The sequence below is a fragment of the Periplaneta americana genome, chromosome 11, assembly GCF_040183065.1.
Source record: "Periplaneta americana isolate PAMFEO1 chromosome 11, P.americana_PAMFEO1_priV1, whole genome shotgun sequence".
NCBI classification, from domain to species: domain Eukaryota; kingdom Metazoa; phylum Arthropoda; class Insecta; order Blattodea; family Blattidae; genus Periplaneta; species Periplaneta americana.
In genome coordinates this window covers 66,281,650-66,300,081 of record NC_091127.1, presented here as the reverse complement: position 1 = coordinate 66,300,081, position 18,432 = coordinate 66,281,650, and positions in this window count along the sequence as shown.

Here is an 18,432-nt window from a genome sequence, read left to right as displayed (position 1 = left end):
AAATGGCTGCCTTATGTCAATGTATTAAAATATCATAGGGATCTGACAAACTCTCCTTGCCCATCTACGTTACAAAATTAGGTTGCTCGGAGAAGAGCTATTCTATTCGTTTATACACGAGTACAGTCTCCCATTTGTATATTTGTCTGACAATACGTTCACACATATATACATACTGTTCATACATAGTACTGGGTGTTCATTTCAAAGTGTGTCATGACGTCACTGTTGTGAGTCAGCGATTTGAAGCGAGTTTCAGCTTTTATGTCAGAGAAGTTTCCTATTAATCAAGGCGTTCAATCTCAACTCGAGAACGTGTACGGTATAACTTGAACATCGTAGCAACAGATGGCGGTCTGTACGGTCTGTGTGCTACCATAACCTCTTTCGAACTATGTTTTGCTCGGTCAAGTCGTACGCAGGATATTTGTTATCATCGATTGCGTGCGGCAGCATTCCACAACACAAATCAAATGCTCCGTGTCCATGTTGACTGTCGAAGTTAATGTCAACAAATACTGTACGTAAGTAATAGTCTTAACCATCTCCCCATATCCCGACAGTAAGAAAAAACTTACCCCAGTACGTGTTTCCAAACAGTTCACATTTCCTGCCACTACTGGAGTTACCGTACGTATCGGTAAGTACTCTTCGGAATGAACGCCGTACTTGCTAGGAAACTTCTCTGGCAAATAGTTAATACGACTCTACGGAAGTGTAGGAAGATTGAATAGTCTAGGCTCATCGGCTAGCCACATGACGTCATACGAGCCATGACACACTTTGAACTGAACACGCAGTATATTAAAATACGTTCAGCTTTGAAAGTCTGTTAAAGACATAATAACACGAATTCTAACTTCGAGAGTCAAAACGTCCCCTTCAATTTTGATCACTCCATCTTTCTTGTGGTTTTCCAATGTTCCGTCATTTTATGTCTTTTACAAGAGCATCAGCTTAGGAATTATGTCCTTTGTTTCACATTTGTTTCTTATAAGAAGCGTTATAACTTTTAACTTTTATTTTAAGTGCGTTCTCATGTCTTCATTATCTATTGATTTTTAAAATAAATACTTCTGTTTTTGAATGTAGAAAAATATAACTGATGCCGCTTGCAGCCTTCTTTTGTGACTTTCTGTCAGTCATCATTATTAAAATCGTAACTTATTGCTCATTTTGATCTCATATTTTGGTGCCTAAAACACTGGAGATGAGAAACGCATACGTACACAACCTGTACATTGTGTTGGTGTGATGTTCACCTTGTTTCCACGCTATGTGTACATCACCGACATAATACAGACAAAATTGTCGATTGAGAGAATCCAGTTACCGCAACATAAAGCCCTGTGTAATCTCATATACTCAGTCCATGCAACCATGGCATGAACATACCTCAATGAAACAAACACCGTTATGCTTATAGTAAACCATTCAATCATTCTTTATGTACAAAATTCTGTTGCCTCATTCCAAATGTTGTACCTGCACATTGCTGACTGCGGATATAATTTCAAACTTGTGGTTTTTGTATACCGATTTATGAGTAACACCCTCCTGTTACCATACATTTTGTCATTAACGACTCCAAATTTAACTGGGCATTCTGTTATGTCCGTGTGTTTGTATGTTATACGGGCTTACAGAAGCCAGTAGCCAATTACAGGATGTTGAGATTCAAGTTGCTAAAGCTCTTGTTGGAGCTAACGTCACAGATATTATGTTTCCTCTATTGTTCACAGGGTCAGTTTATTTGAATATTAGGTTAGATTTATTAAATCCAAAATAATGTATGTAACAGAAACAAAACAGATAAAATGATACTAGTATACTCTCCTGCATTGTATATGACTTTTTATAGTCTCCTTTTTTTTAAGCATTTTGCTGAGTATTCCGTGTCAGTATCTGCAATTTGCTTAGTCTTCCCATGTCTTTTATTGCATTTAAAATATAGAGTACACCAGTTGATATCTTACAGAATTGAAGAGTTATCTAAAATAAAGTCTTATGAACGTATACGCCCTTATTATGTACTGTACATCACTCCAAAGTAATATTTTGAAACTCCTTGACCTTCCCTCCAAGTTTCATTTCTTTTCCTCAAATACTAATATTGGTACGATGGTTGAAAATTTGTGATCCAAGCTATTACTTTTGAGCTGCAAAGCGCTTACAACCGGTTTAGATTCGACGGGTTAGAGAACATCCGTCAAGGTCGGGCAACCGATGTTATGTTTTACAGGTAGAAAGAACACCGGGCGCACTTAATCATATATGAAATCGACATTTTCTGAGTACACGAACGGGGTAAGAATTGATGGAAATTTACTTTGTCTCATTAAAAAATGTGTTTGCTTGATATAGGTCTACAATAATTATTGATTGGACACTTTAATACACTTATCTTCATAACTAATACATAAATGAATAAATGGACACTGGTAATAAAAAAGGAAATAAGTGAAATGCGGAATATGAAATCTGGTACGTAAAGAAATTCAAGAATAAAATAGATTACAATTACTTACTAAAAAGTAGAGCAAATACTGTAACTACATAGGCCTACATTACAGTGTAATATTTACATTTAAAACTCAAAATACATACCTCTAAAGCAGTAGTTAATATAAAATGCCTTTTAATTACTCCAAAGGGCTTCATTATTATTTCATTAATAAACCATTTTTTTAAGAAGATAATGTTATTAACAAAAAGAAAAGTACTCTGAAGCTCAAATCCTTGTAGTTTCACGAAGCATGTTGTAGGCATTGAAGGTACCCGACTGTAATACCTGGACTGGATCAATAAATGAATGAATCAATTAATGAATCTATGAATGAACTAATCAATCAGTGAATGAATGAATGAATCAATCAATGGATACTTGAATGAATCAATCTATGTATGAATGAACCAATGAGTCGACGAATGGATGAATCAATGGATGATTGATTGATTGATTGTACTGAGAGAGGAAGAATTGTCAATTAAATGGTAGGCCTACACGATGATAAACGCGTCCTTGCAAGGGCTCTTGAAATTTCTGCATGACTTAATGTGGTCTGCCTTTGCTGTCCACCCAGAAAAAGTGAGAAACAACTCGAATATTCGATAAACCGAAACTGAGACACTCCACGAGATGGGAGAGCTTTGCATACTGGCTATATCGCCAAACGTTCAATAGCAATATATAATTTCTATTTTTCGTAACCGGTTGTGCGCGACTTTGATTAGTACCCGTCCCATGTACAGTGGTCTCTCCTAAGTTCGACAAAACAGAATTGAAAGTTCATTCTAATTAGGGTAGTCGGTGTGGCAGGTGAAGTGAATACGAATTCTTATTAGTTATCCTCAACGAATACAGAATTGTACTTTCATTTCCTGCCCGTCCCGAGACTTATGTATGCGCTTCTAGTACCACAGTGGGTTTAGACAGTTCCGTCTCACAAACGGCACAATTCTCAAATAGAAAAAGAGGAGTTCATTAATTTAAAATTAATTATCAGTAAGGGTGCCCTAATCAATATAATATTCTGTTTTCCTTTAACAAAAGTATCACTACAAGACGCAAAACCAGTTCCCATTTAAATGGCAAAACCCATTTCTTAGTTCCCATATAGGGGCGTGTCTAATTCTTCTACGTAAGCAGTCGAACTATAGGACGTCGAACTTAAGAGCTTCCACTGTATCTACCCTTCTTGGAAAACGCTTGGTCTGATGTTTATGCAGTGTGACGTAGGTAATTCGTTCCTGAACTCGCTACCAGGGCGGTATATCGAACAGATAGTACGTACCACGAGAGAAAGTTATACTTTTTCTTTTTAAAGGTAGACAGTTTGGAAATAGAGCTTCGTTTGTTAACATGTAAACCAAAGAAATGGATTATTTCATTTGACTATTTGTTAATTTGATTGATTACTAGACACTTTAACTACTGCATAATGGTCTACTGAAAATTTTCCTACTGCATTTCACCTACTGTAATTTAGTCTCGTGGTATTTTAATTTTTTATTGGGGATCATCAGTGTGGTTTTAGGCGTAATAGATCGACTATTGATCAGATTTTTTGTATTCGACAGATAATAGAGAAAAAATGGGAGTATAAGGGTACAGTACATCAGTTATTCATAGATTTCAAAAAGGCATATGACTCGGTTAAGAGGGAAGTATTATATGATATTCTTATTGAATTTGGTATTCCCAAGAAACTAGTTCGATTAATTAAAATGTGTCTCGGTGAAACATACAGCAGAGTCCGTATAGGTCAGTTTCTATCTGATGCTTTTCCAATTCACTGCGGGCTAAAGCAGGGAGATGCACTATCACCTTTACTTTTTAACTTCGCTTTAGAATATGCCATTAGGAAAGTTCAGGATAACAGGCAGCGTTTGGAATTGAACGGGTTACATCAGCTTCTTGTCTATGCGGATGACGTGAATATGTTAGGAGAAAATCCACAAACGATTAGGGATAACACGGAAATTTTACTTGAAGAAAGTAAAGCGATCGGTTTGAAAGTAAATCCCGAAAAGACAAATTATATGATTATGTCTCGAGACCAGAATATTGTACGAAATGGAAATATAAAAATTGGAGATTTATCCTTCGAAGGAAATTAAACGCAGAATAAATATGGGAAATGCGTGTTATTATTCGGTTGAGAAGCTTTTATCATCTAGTCTCTTGTCAAAAATTCTGAAAGTTAGAATTTATAAAACAGTTATATTACCGGTTGTTCTATATGGTTGTGAAACTTGGACTCTCACTCTGAGAGAGGAACATAGGTTCAGGGTGTTTGAGAATAAGGTGCTTAGGAAAATATTTGGGCTAAGAGGGATGAAGTTACAGGAGAATGGAGAAAGTTACACAACGCAGAACTGCACGCATTGTATTCTTCACCTGACATAATTAGGAACATTAAATCCAGACGTTTGCAATGGGCAGGGCATGTAGCATGTATGGGCGAATCCAGGAATGCATATAGAGTGTTAGTTGGGAGACCGGAGGGAAAAAGGCCTTTGGGGAGGCCGAGACGTAGATGGGAAGATAATATTAAAATGAATTTGAGGGAGGTGGGATATGATGATAGAGACTGGATTAATCTTGCTCAGGATAGAGACCGATGGCGGGCTTATGTGAGGGCAGCAATGAACCTTCGGGTTCCTTAAAAGCCATTTGTAATAAGTAAGTAAGGTATTTTAATTTTACCTACTGCAGTACTACCAAATACCTTACTATAATAATACCGGACAGCTAGCAGTTCTGCTCGCAAACGACGCTGGTGCTGCTACTTAGGCGGTCGGTGTGGCGATACTCACGAAACAAGCTGTAATCAACTGCAATGTATATTGTTGCTGGGCTAGTTAAGAGTTTTATTAGTTAGTGCTGTGTTAAAATGTCAGGGTGTATATGTGCTGTTTGTAATTGCTTCAAAATTACAGCATTACAAATTGCTCCAAATCGTACTTTCGATTGCCGAGGGATCATAAAACGTGAGTTAGTAACATTCTTTAGTAGGCCTAATCCCTTCGTCTTTGTGTTGGTAGAAAAATACAAATTATCTGTTATATTTTAGACCTAATAAATGAATGGAAGTGAAAATGTATCGGAAATTTTAAGGTTTTATCAAATTAAATTTTAATGTTATCCACATGCCTTTACTAATTATTACAAGCATCAGATTACTATCAATTTTATGTTTGGTGTTGTCAGAAATGCGTATATAAAGCATTATTGTAAATTAATTCCTAATATCAAAATTTATTTTATCTCACTAAACCAAAGAAAAAATAACAATTAATTACGGAAAATAATATGAAGTATGCAATATTTCTCATAAAATGCAGCTTTGATATAATATAATAATTTTACATTAAATATTATTCAACATTTCTTAAGTGTTTCATATATTATTCCACATTAGTAACTGACGTTTTAAACAATAGTCCGAATCCCGCTATGTTAATATTTGTATTTGTGGACGTAATTCCACGCCGCTCCGCTAGATGTCAGGTCCGCGATATTTCGCACTCACGTCAATGCTGATGATATACAGATGTCAGGTATTATTATAGTATGGTATTTGGTACTACTTCTACTCCAACTATTTCAACTACTACTCTTTAGTTTTATTTACTGGATTTGACATTCAATTCATTATTACGTATGATCATTGTCTTCGAAACCCTGGTAACACGATTATGGAATTGAAGTTTGTGAATAAAAATTTACAGAGTATGGCAGCTGAGTTCATTCCAACATCAAGAGGAGTCAATCAACTGTATCGCTCCGGATTTCTCTGCTACCGACAGCGCAGAAACCCAAGGAACGGCGATACATACTGGATCTGCTGTGGGGAAAGGGCTGTGCAGTGGGCACACAACACAGTGAACACAATCATGCATCAAGTGTGGAATTCGTCCAGACAAAAAGAATTGTCGCCAATTTAAAACATTAATTAACTCATTCAGAAACATCTCCAACAAGACTGCGTGAAGTTCCTAACGCTGTTCTACCTCAACTACCAGAATTATGATCCTTGAAAAGGAGTAAGCATCTTGCTCGCCAACGTACACTGCCTGCAAACCCTAAAAACGTGGAGGATGTGGCTGACTACTTTGATTCCGCGTATATACGAGGAAGAAAAGCTCGTGGAAGAAGAAGAGCTGTCGCTGCGAGGTACCCAACCATCCTATGGAACCATGCCAATATACACAACGTGCCAAGAACTAATAAACAAATTTGGTCCTCTGGAAAAAAAAATTGAATTGTAAACTTTCAACTCTAAACTTACAATTGTTAACTGTAGTCAATTATGTTCTTCATTTTTTTTCATAATTTTTTCAAATTTACATTCTAAATTTTCAATGTTAAGCAACAGTAAGTCAAATTAATGCAGTGGAGCTATTGAAAGTAGATCAAATGTCGCAGTAGGACAGTTGAGGGGTGCTCTGCAATAACAAGGTATGTGTACGAAGTGGGTTTTTGGCAGTAAGTAAAAGTAACATTGTTTTCATAAAAAGAAAAATTCCTTTGCAAATCTGAGTTTTTGAATTAATATTATTGATAGTATATATGGATAAGTTTAATTAATTATTCGTCAAAATCTCATTATTGAATTTGTTATTTTGATTCATTAACAGTAAAGTAGTCCGACTTAACTTGTTATTGCAGTCACACAATACAACTTGCCTTGTTATTGCAGTCACACGATACAACTTGCATTGTTATTGCAGTCACACGATACACCTTGCCTTGTTATTGCAGTCACACGATACAACTTGCCTTGTTATTGCAGGTAGACGATACAATTTGCCTTGTTATTGCAGTCATACGATACAACTTGCCTTGTTATTACAGTCACACGATACAACTTGCCTTGTTATTGCAGTCACACGATACAACTTGCCTTGTTATTGCAGTCACACGATACAACTTGCCTTGTTATTGCAGTCACACGATACAATTTGCCTTGTTATTGCAGTCACACGATACAACTTGCCTTGTTATTGCAATCGTACGATACAACTTGCCTTGTTATTGCAATCACAAGAAACAACTTGCCTTGTTATTGCAGTCATACGATACAACTTGCCTTGTTATTGCAGTCATACGATACAACTTGCCTCGTTATTGCAGTCATACGATGCAACTTGCCTTGTTATTGCAGTCATACGATACAACTTGCCTTGTTATTGCAGTCATACGATACAACTTGCCTTGTTATTGCAGTCACACGATACAACTTGCCTTGTTATTGCAGTCACACGATACAACTTGCCTTGATATTGCAGTCATACGATACAACTTGCCTTGTTATTGTAGTCATACGATACAACTTGCCTTGTTATTGCAGTCATACGATACAACTTGCCTTGTTTTTCCAGTCATACGATACAACTTGCCTTGTTATTGCAGTCATACGATACAACTTGCCTTGCTGCAATCATACGATACAACTTGCCTTGTTATTGCAGTCATACGATACAACTTGCCTTGTTATTGCAGTCATACGATACAACTTGCCTTGTTATTGCAATCATACGATACAACTTGCCTTGTTATTGCAATCATACGATACAACTTGCCTTGATATTGCAATCATACGATACAACTTGCCTTGTTATTGCAATCGTACGATACAACTTGGCTTGTTATTGCAATCATACGATACAACTTGCCTTGTTATTGCAGTCATACAACTTGCCTTGTTATTGCAGTTACACGATACAACTTGCCTCGTTATTGCAGTCATACGATGCAACTTGCCTTGTTATTGCAGTCATACGATACAACTTGCCTTGTTATTGCAGTCACACGATACAACTTGCCTTGTTATTGCAGTCACACGATACAACTTGCCTTGTTATTGCAGTCACACGATACAACTTGCCTTGTTATTGCAGTCACACGATACAACTTGCCTTGTTATTGCAGTCATACGATACAACTTGCCTTGTTATTGTAGTCATACGATACAACTTGCCTTGTTATTGCAGTCATACGATACAACTTGCCTTGTTTTTGCAGTCATACGATACAACTTGCCTTGTTATTGCAGTCATACGATACAACTTGCCTTGCTGCAATCATACGATACAACTTGCCTTGTTATTTACAGTCATACGATACAACTTGCCTTGTTATTGCAGTCATACGATACTACTTGCCTTGTTATTGCAATCATACGATACAACTTGCCTTGTTATTGCAATCATACGATACAACTTGCCTTGATATTGCAATCATACGATACAACTTGCCTTGTTATTGCAATCGTACGATACAACTTGGCTTGTTATTGCAATCATACGATACAACTTGCCTTGTTATTGCAGTCATACAACTTGCCTTGTTATTGCAGTTACACGATACAACTTGCCTTGTTATTGCAATCATACGGTACAACTTGCCTTGTTATTGCAATCATACGATACAACTTGCCTTGTTATTGCAGTCACGCGATACAACTTGCCTTGTTATTGCAGTCACATGGATACAATTTACCTTGTTATTGCAGTCACACGATACAACTTGCCTTATTATTACAGTCCTACGATACAATTTGCCTTGTTATTGCAGTCACACGATACAATTTGCCTTGTTATTGCAGTCACATGGATACAATTTACCTTGTTATTGCAGTTACGCGATAAAACTTACCTTGTTATTACAGTCATACGATACAATTTGCCTTGTTATTGCAGTCACACCATACAATTTGCCTTGTTATTGCAGTCACATGGATAAAATTTGCCTTGTTATTGCAGTCACACGATACAATTTGCCTTGTTATTGCAGTCACATGGATACAATTTACCTTGTTATTGCAGTCACACGATACAATTTACCTTGTTATTACAGTCGCATGTATACAACTTGCCTTGCTATTGCAGTCACACGATAAAATTTGCCTTGTTACTGCAGTCATACGATACAACGTGCCTTGTTATTTCATTTCCATGAGAACATTGCGAATTTTTTCTAAGATTACTAAATGTAATATGCGTAAAAATGTAATACACGAACTTAAAATAGTTTGAGTTGAACTTCAGTTTCATAATACACTTTAAGTATACATAACATTATATAAGAAAATATAACTTGTGTATTTTTTGTGTATTCTAGTACTTTTAGGTGGTGGGTAAACAAATGTGGCTTCTAAAAATCAAAATATGTCCAAAAAATTGCATCACCTTATGAGTATTATTACAGTTTCACTTCCGAAACATATTCTTCACATTGATTTTATCATTTATCAAAGGAATATTTTATATCATCAGTCACTATTCTAGCTCGGACTCATCACATTCAGAGTCTAGTGCTTCTGACAGAAATACATCTTCAAAGAGCTTCCGATAGTACTGTCTGCTTCCTTCACCAACGTCTGCACCGACACTAGAGCCCTCTACTGTCCACGTAACAAAAACTGCGACATAGTCATACTATGAGCTGTGCATAAACAGTAAGACATTTCATACTCGCCACTAATGTGATGTAACAGCAAGATAAGTGCATTTGCTTTGAATTTCTAATGGTGGCGACTATAGGCTACCTTGTTATTGCAGAGCACCCCTCAATTTGCATTGGCACAAATGCAGTAGGACAAATGTGGTAGGCCAAGTGTTCTGCTACGTTATTTTGGATTCGGTGTGGACGCTTAGTGTGTGAACTTAACTTCGAAACAATAGAATATATTTTTTTGTCTCTTTAAGGCAGGATAAGTGAATACGTCTCTTACATATGAAAGGGTAATTCAAATTTAGTCAAGGGTAATTCAAATTTAGTCAAGTTTCTTATAAAATTTAATTTACTTTATCTGAATTTCATGTATAAAAACTATATTATTTGCTTTGTCCACATATTCTTACTGGTTTCTCGATACTTCTCAATAATTTACTTTTCGAAACCGTTAGGTAAAAGAAAGGCGTATAACACAAAAACAACTATGTTCATTTAATTAAATAGTGACAGACATTAATTTGTTGTTAAATGAAACAGCAAATGAAGAGAAGAACAATTTTAGAGTGCTGTAGAAGATGAACTATGTTAGTTCAACTTATTTTACATACCATTACACCTCTTCAAAACTTTAATGTCTTATTAGTTGTTATTACTTTTCAAAATCTATAAAGAAAAGCAAAGGACCCAAAGAATTGCGAAAATTAAAAAAAATGCTCTGAAATAATATAACTGCATAGCAAACTATTTTCAACTTTAATTCAAGTTTTAAAATTTTATTTTGTTTAAGCAAATATTTAATTTTCCAAACGCATATTGAGCAAGATAAATAAAAAAAAAATACACCCACTTGGAACTCTCTATGCAACAATTAACTATCATATAGCATGTGTGGAATTTTTATGTATGCATCATTTATTCCTGCTTCATTATCAACACTTTGTATCTGCCTGGGGTCAGAGAGAGAAAGAGAGAGAGGGGTTGGTTAGGGCGTGTTTGCTGATTTGAATGGTTCAAATGGCAAGCTGTATACCCATCTTGATAGAGGGGCTGTGTTGGTTTTTGATTTGTGCTTCATTGTTCGTACAAATTGCACCCGTTGTCGATATAAATGAGGAAAGAAGAACTACTGTAGCAGAATTCGTGTTACATTTTTCGTGTTTTGTTTTACAGTTGTTAATTACCGTAACTTCTCATGTGAATGATAAAAATACCACGAACTGTAATTTTTAGGGGATAGATCATTTGTAATGAAAGCGAGTACAGGAAACTCGATGTGCTTTTGGTAATGAACATTTAGAAGTGTTCACATATTTGAACGGAGTAAACACACGCATAAATTGCTTCCTCATGTTACACTCAACTGAAGGAGAACTATTCAGTTCGCAATTAACTGTGAAACTAAACTAGTTTGCGGTAGGAATTTCTTATCAGTAGTATTTTTTAGCTATTACAACGAACTGGATATCAAATTAAAGAAAGATGGAAAGAAAAATTTACTGCTACCATACCAGATGGGAATAATATCTTTTTATCAAGATAATTTAATAAGAATAGTAATATAATAATAATAATAATAATAATAATAATAATAATAATAATAATAATAATAATAATAATAATAATAAATCTTTACTAATAATAAATCTGTACCCGAAATTTTTCTGGTAACTTTCGATTTTCCAAAAACAATTGGTCCTAACATATAGAGGGTGTTTCAATAATACGGGGCATAATTTCAGGTATGTATTTCCCACATGTAGACAATCAAAATAGTTCATTACAACATGTGTCCGAAAATGCTTTATTTCCGAGTTATGGCCTTCACAACATTGAAATTCACAGGAACTTTTTCTTTCCGCAGGTCGTTGTCGTCAAAGGAGACATTAAGAGGGCACTCTGACAGTTCATTCCGAGGCGAAGGTTACATTCAATGTTGTGTAGGCGTTAGACTGTGCGACATGTATTCATATCAAGAGCTGGCAGAGGTACACTTCATGCACGGTAAGGCGGACGGCAATGCTGCGCTGGCTCGTCGTTTGTACCAGGAGAGGTACCCAGAGCGACAATGTCCAGATCGGAAGACATTTGTACGTCTCCATTACCGTCTGTGCGAGTATGGAAAATTTAACTCTCCTGATTTGGGAAGGGGACGACCAACATCTACAACTCCAGAAGTACAGGAGGAGATTCTGGAGGCTGTGAACATGACTTCTTCTATCAGCACACGAAGGGTAGCGTTGCAAGTCAATGTTCCTCATACGACTGTCTGGAGACTGTTGAAATAGTATCAATTGTATCCTTATCATTTGCAACGTGTACAGGCCCTGTCACCAGCAGATTACCCTGCACGAATTAGGTTCTGTCAGTGGTTCTTGCAGCAGTGTGGTGTAAATCCGAACTTTCCTGCCTTAGTATTATTTACAGATGAAGCACAGTTCACACGAGATGGCTTAACAAATTTCCACAATCAGCATGTATGGGCGTATGAAAACCCACGTGCAACTGTTCCATCTTATCACCAGGTGCGGTTCTCCTTCAACATGTGGGCCGGTATCATTTGTGATCGATTAGTTGGACCCCATGTACTTGTAAACAGACTTACGGGGCAGGCGTACACAAACTTCCTGGAAAACACCATACCTCATGTTTTAGAAGACACTCCACTGATCAATCGTCAACACATTCACTTTTTGCATGATGGCGCTCCTGCACACTTCAGTCGTACAGCTCGCCGGTACTTGGATCGAAGGTTTCCTGATCGATGGATAGGTAGAGGTGGCCCAATTGCTTGGCCTCCACGCTCACCTGATCTGAACCCTCTCGATTTCTACTTGTGGGGCCATTTAAAATCGTTGGTTTATTCGTCTCCAGTGCCTGATTTGGAATCCCTTCGGAATCGAATTGTGGCATGTTCTGAGGACATACGAAACACTCCTGGAGTTTGGGATCGTGTTCGCAGGTCAATGGGACATCGATGTGAGGTCTGTATTCAAGCAGGGGGTGGACATTTTGAACATATTCTGTAATGACAACGACCCGCGGAAAGAAAAACGTTCCTGTGAGTTTCAATGTTGTGAAGGCCGTAACTCGGAAATGAAGCATTTCCGGACACATGTAATGAACTATTTTGATTGTCTACATGTGGGAAATTCATACCTGAAATTATGCCCGGTATTTTTGAAACACCCTGTAGAAAGGAGTTAAATTGGCATTATATAGAAGATGCATTAAATTAAACTTCATTATGTCATAACCTCATAGAACTTGTCTAAGAACCCTTGGCATAATAAACAACTGCATCAAAAACAACGGAAACAATTTTGTAACTGCATTGTAGATAAGCTTCGTTCGTGTTCATTTAGCGATGCGAATCATTACTTCTCGAGCGATTCGATTAGCATGACGTCAGACTTCGAATTAATTGGAACATACTCGAGTACCCATTGTTATCATCGTCATTAATATTAAAGTAATTAAATACTTTCACACTAGTGATTCCGGAACACGTTAATTGGAGGGATGGACAGATGACCCAAATATAGTTCATATATCACATCCATAATTAAATTAAATTAGTCCTACTGCCATATATGTAATAGAGTGAAACTAAATGTGGACATATTACATGCTTAAAATAATTTCTTATTCTAGGGCGAATTTCAATATTAAAGTAATGGAATGCTATTCATAATTTAGCATCATGCTTTGCGAAGCAAGTGTCCCATTTTGCATGTATTTTATCCACGTCTTGCATGTCTATGTGTATTTCTAATACTCTTACGTGATATAAGGATACTTTCTCCTTAATTTCCTAAGAAAATAGCTTACAAGCCCAGAGTATGTATACTGCAGATGCTGACAGATTTCAAGTTCATTCCTGACAAAGTGTCATGGACATGTTGTTTATTAATGGCGGGTACAGACCGATTATTTAGTCCTGACAGCTCAGCTGCTCGAAAGAAATGAAGTAATAGGAGTAGTGAAGAGAGTTCCGGAGTAGAGATAGGAGCAAGCGATCAGTAAAGAAATGCAGTACAACTTAACTGTACACGAAACATACCTCTCTACCGCATACCAGACATCCGATCGCTCTGAATCCAAGCGACTGACTAACCTGAATACTCCTTGGAGTAACTTAATGGACTCGCCTGACCCAGGCGCACATTGTCGGCGACTGTCAAGATTAAATAATCGTACTGTACTTGACTTTACGTCATTCACCCATATGAAGCTAGTTCTGTAGATAAATTTACCGACAGAGTCGTTGACCAGGTTGCGCCATAGGAGTCTGGTCTAAGTTACACTAGCACTGAGATGAGATAATAATGGAGATTTTTGTTGCGATCTACTAGGGGAAAACCCCTATGTTAAGGTGAGGAGGCAAGACCTGACATGTGAGTTGTGCAAGAGGGGAGAAGATTAACTATAAGAAAGAGAGATTGTTTCGGGATGGTTAATATTATACGAATCTACCATACAGAACTTTTAACTCCGTCTAAAACGTATCTTCCCCCTTCATACCCATTGGTGATATAGCCACGGCACATAATAAGGCCACAGGACATGCATTGCCTCCTCTTCTATGCCTCTATCACGGGCTTGCCCAACACAAGCTATAAAGATTTGGCCTGATGGCCTTAACTACACCAGAATAAATAAATAAATAAATCAATGAATCAATAGATGAATAACTGAATAACTGAATGAATGAATAAATGAATAAGTGAATAAGTGAATAAATGAATAAATGAATATATGAATAAATAAATAACTAAATAAATAAATAACTAAATAAATAACTAAATAAATAAATAAATAAATAAATAAATAAATAAATGAATAAATAAATATTCTGGAGGTCGAATCCTGGCCCACAGGATTATAAGTTCAGCGTCGTAGCTGATAGTCCACCCTGGCTGCATATCTATACTAATAATAAATCTGTAGCCGAAATTTTTCTGGTAATTTTCGATTTTCCAGAAATATAATTGGTCCTAACATATATAATTAACCATCCTGAAACCGAAAATCGCTTTTTTGAAATTTATGTTTGTATGTATGTCTGTCTGTATGTTTGTTACCTTTTCACGCGATAATGGCTGAACCGATTTCGATGAAAATTGGAATATAAATTACGTACGTTGTAACTTAGATTTTAAGCTATATGGCATTCAAAATACATTATTTAAAAGGGGAATTGTAAAGGGGCTTGAATTAAATAAATCGAAATATCTCCCTTATTATTAATTTTCATGAAAAGTATTACATAACAAAAGTTTCTTTAAACATAATTTCCGATAAGTGTTATTCCATGCAAAATTTTGATAGGACTTACATTTAATGAGATAGATGAGTTTTAAAATTACAATTACAACGCCATCTAAGGCGGTGTAATGAAATAAAAAAAAAAATGACTTCGTCTATAAGGGGCCTTGGACAACAACAATCGAAAGCTATGAAACATAGCCTACAGATAATGTTTCTGTGTTTGTATGAAGTAATATCGGAAGCTAAATTAACCGATTTGTATAATAAATTATTAATTCATCATTGGAAAGTGTAGTTTCTCTGTATGGACATAATGCTATAATGTTATTACAGTAACTACGGGGTGAATTGAGGACAGGTAAGATTAAAATAGCTTCTTATGCACAAACAACTTGATAGGCTATTCTGTGTATTCGTTTCCTGTATTTCTTAAAATAATGTTTATCTCAGAGAATTAACGAACCACAAGAGTGTATTGATTTAGTATGCGGTAATATGTTAGCTTAGCATTGCATTATTTTATAATTAAAATTTTAACTATGCTCAATTGAATCGTGTTAAAATACATAAAATACATATGCATTAAATGCAAGGCAAAAAATTGGATAATGAGCCAAGCACAATACATATGTTGCGCTGTTGTAAAATAAAATTTGTTCCTCCTGAGATTCAAGAGCCCCCATACATGTAACAAATTAAAAACTTACTAATCGGTGTACATCCGTTATCAACACATTTTTATATAATATAATTATAATATAATATAATATAATATAATATAATATAATATAATATAATATAATATAATATAATATAATATAATATAATATAATATAATATAATATAATATAATATAATATAATATAATATATAATATAATATAATATAATATAATATAATATAATATAATATAATATAATATAATATAATATAATATAATATAATATAAGTTATTTGAAGGGTTCAGAACCATAGTGGCCCAAGCGTCATTTACAGAATACGTAGAAGACAAGGGTTAAAATTAAGTTATTATCATAATTCAATGGAAACATATAGCAAGTAAAATAAAGTATACACATTAAATCTAAATGATGTCAATGTTCATTAAACTATGGTTGCATGTAATAAAAATTAAGAGACATGTTAAAGGAATTGTCATTGCAGCAAATGAGTGTCTCTGGACCAAAAAAATCGCATTTTAATTATTTAAATACAATTTAAATTAAGTAACATATTAAACTATTTATCCTTCTATCAAACACGAATGTTCCCTGGATCAAATGTCCTATTTTAATTATGTAATTACTTCATATTTATTTCTAACGGGTGCAGCGGAGCGCACGGGTACGGCTAGTATTTAATAAAAAGAGAGATATACTTTGAAAATATATAAGTACTCTTTTGTTTTATTTCGTTTAACTCTATGTACGTCCGTTAAGACTTTTACATCAGATATAATGGATACAAATTTCGGAGATTATAGAAACTGAATTATGATAAAAACTATATAGGCCTAGATTTATCTTTAGTTCAAGAATATCTTGCAGTCTTCATAAGTAACGCTAATATTAAAGAAAAAATGTCCACTTTTACTTTCAATTATATATAACTCAAATGTATAAAAATGTTGGCTCAACTGAAATCAGACTCATTTGTGAGGTATGTGACGCCTTGCCTAAGAAAGTTGCTTGAATTTTTTTTTCAGATTTCCGTTTCTCAAAGTTTTTGACTTTGCTAAGGACGTAATTAACGTTGGTACAATAGAGCTTACGAGTACGAATGGGATAATTTTTACAGTCGTTGACGAAGTCTTTCCATTATTATATGCTAGTTCAATAGTTCAATGTACAATAAAACCGCTCTCCGAGTTCCGTACAGAAACAGCACTGAAGTAAGGAATAATCTTATGCAAAATAAAGTAACATCCTGGGAAGATCCAAATCAGTCAGAACATTGGCCAACAAATTTTTTCGAAATGTCAGTTGTCCTAGATTTTTTCACGGATTCTTAATATTTTTGACGTGCTATTTCAAATCTGAAAACGGGTTTTTTTCCCAATGCTCTAGTTTTCATGCAATTCGAACTTTTGCATTCCAGCTGTTTAAAGGTATAATATCGACATGTAATAAGGCAATATTGTTTAGATATGAAAATTGTTTCCGATGTTATTTCACATCTGATCATGGCTATAAGGAGATGTCAATGTATAATCAACTCAGTTTCTGCTACATTAGTGGATACTTCACCCTTATTCAACAAAGGCGTAAAATAACAACCTTTTAAGAATATATTGCAATTTAATGTTTATTAATCAGCTAATTTTAAGAGAGTTTATAACTGTATGTGTTTCAGTTTGTATTACTTTAGATTGCAAGAAAAAATATTACTGAGCCCCAACACAAAAGTTTCAAACTTCCGAAAAAGGGAGGAAGTTTTTCTTTCATGTTTTACTGAAGAGAATAAGTTTGTTTATCGTCGTAATGTCTCAGGTCTTCTACAGGAATTAGGGAATACATTATACAGTTCAAATGATTGGCGTTTATTTGTAGACCGTTCTAAGCGCAGTGTGAAGTGTGTTATACTACATAATGACATAGTAACAAATGTATTATTTAGCAATCAGTTTATGACTGTATGTGTTTACGTTTGTACTACTGAATAAATTTAGACTATTGCAATTTAATGTTTATTAATGAACTAATTTTGAGGTAGTTTATGACTGTATGTGTTTTAGTTTATATTACTGAAGAAATTTGGAATGTTTATTAATCAACTAATTGAAGATAGTTTGACTGTATGTGTTTTAGTTTATATTACTGAAGAAATTTAGAATATATTGCATTTTAATGTTTATAAATCAACTAATTTTAAGATAGTTTATGACTATATGTGTTTCAGTTTGTATCCTTTCTTTCTTTCTTTCTCTCTTTCTTTCTCTCAGTTTAACCTCTCCCTTCTAGGTACATTTACACGACCCACGCCACCCGGGCCTTACGGGGCCGCGACCTGTCGGGAGAGGAATTACTATGGATCACATGCATACTTTTTTGACCACACAAGGACATGGAGGGCCTCCCCGGATGAGGGATCAGCTCAACGCCGGGGCCACCTCCGATACAACACAAACATTTAAGACATTACACATCATTCACTTACACATATGAAAGGATTAAGGGAAGGATCGCCGTCCATGGCCGGGC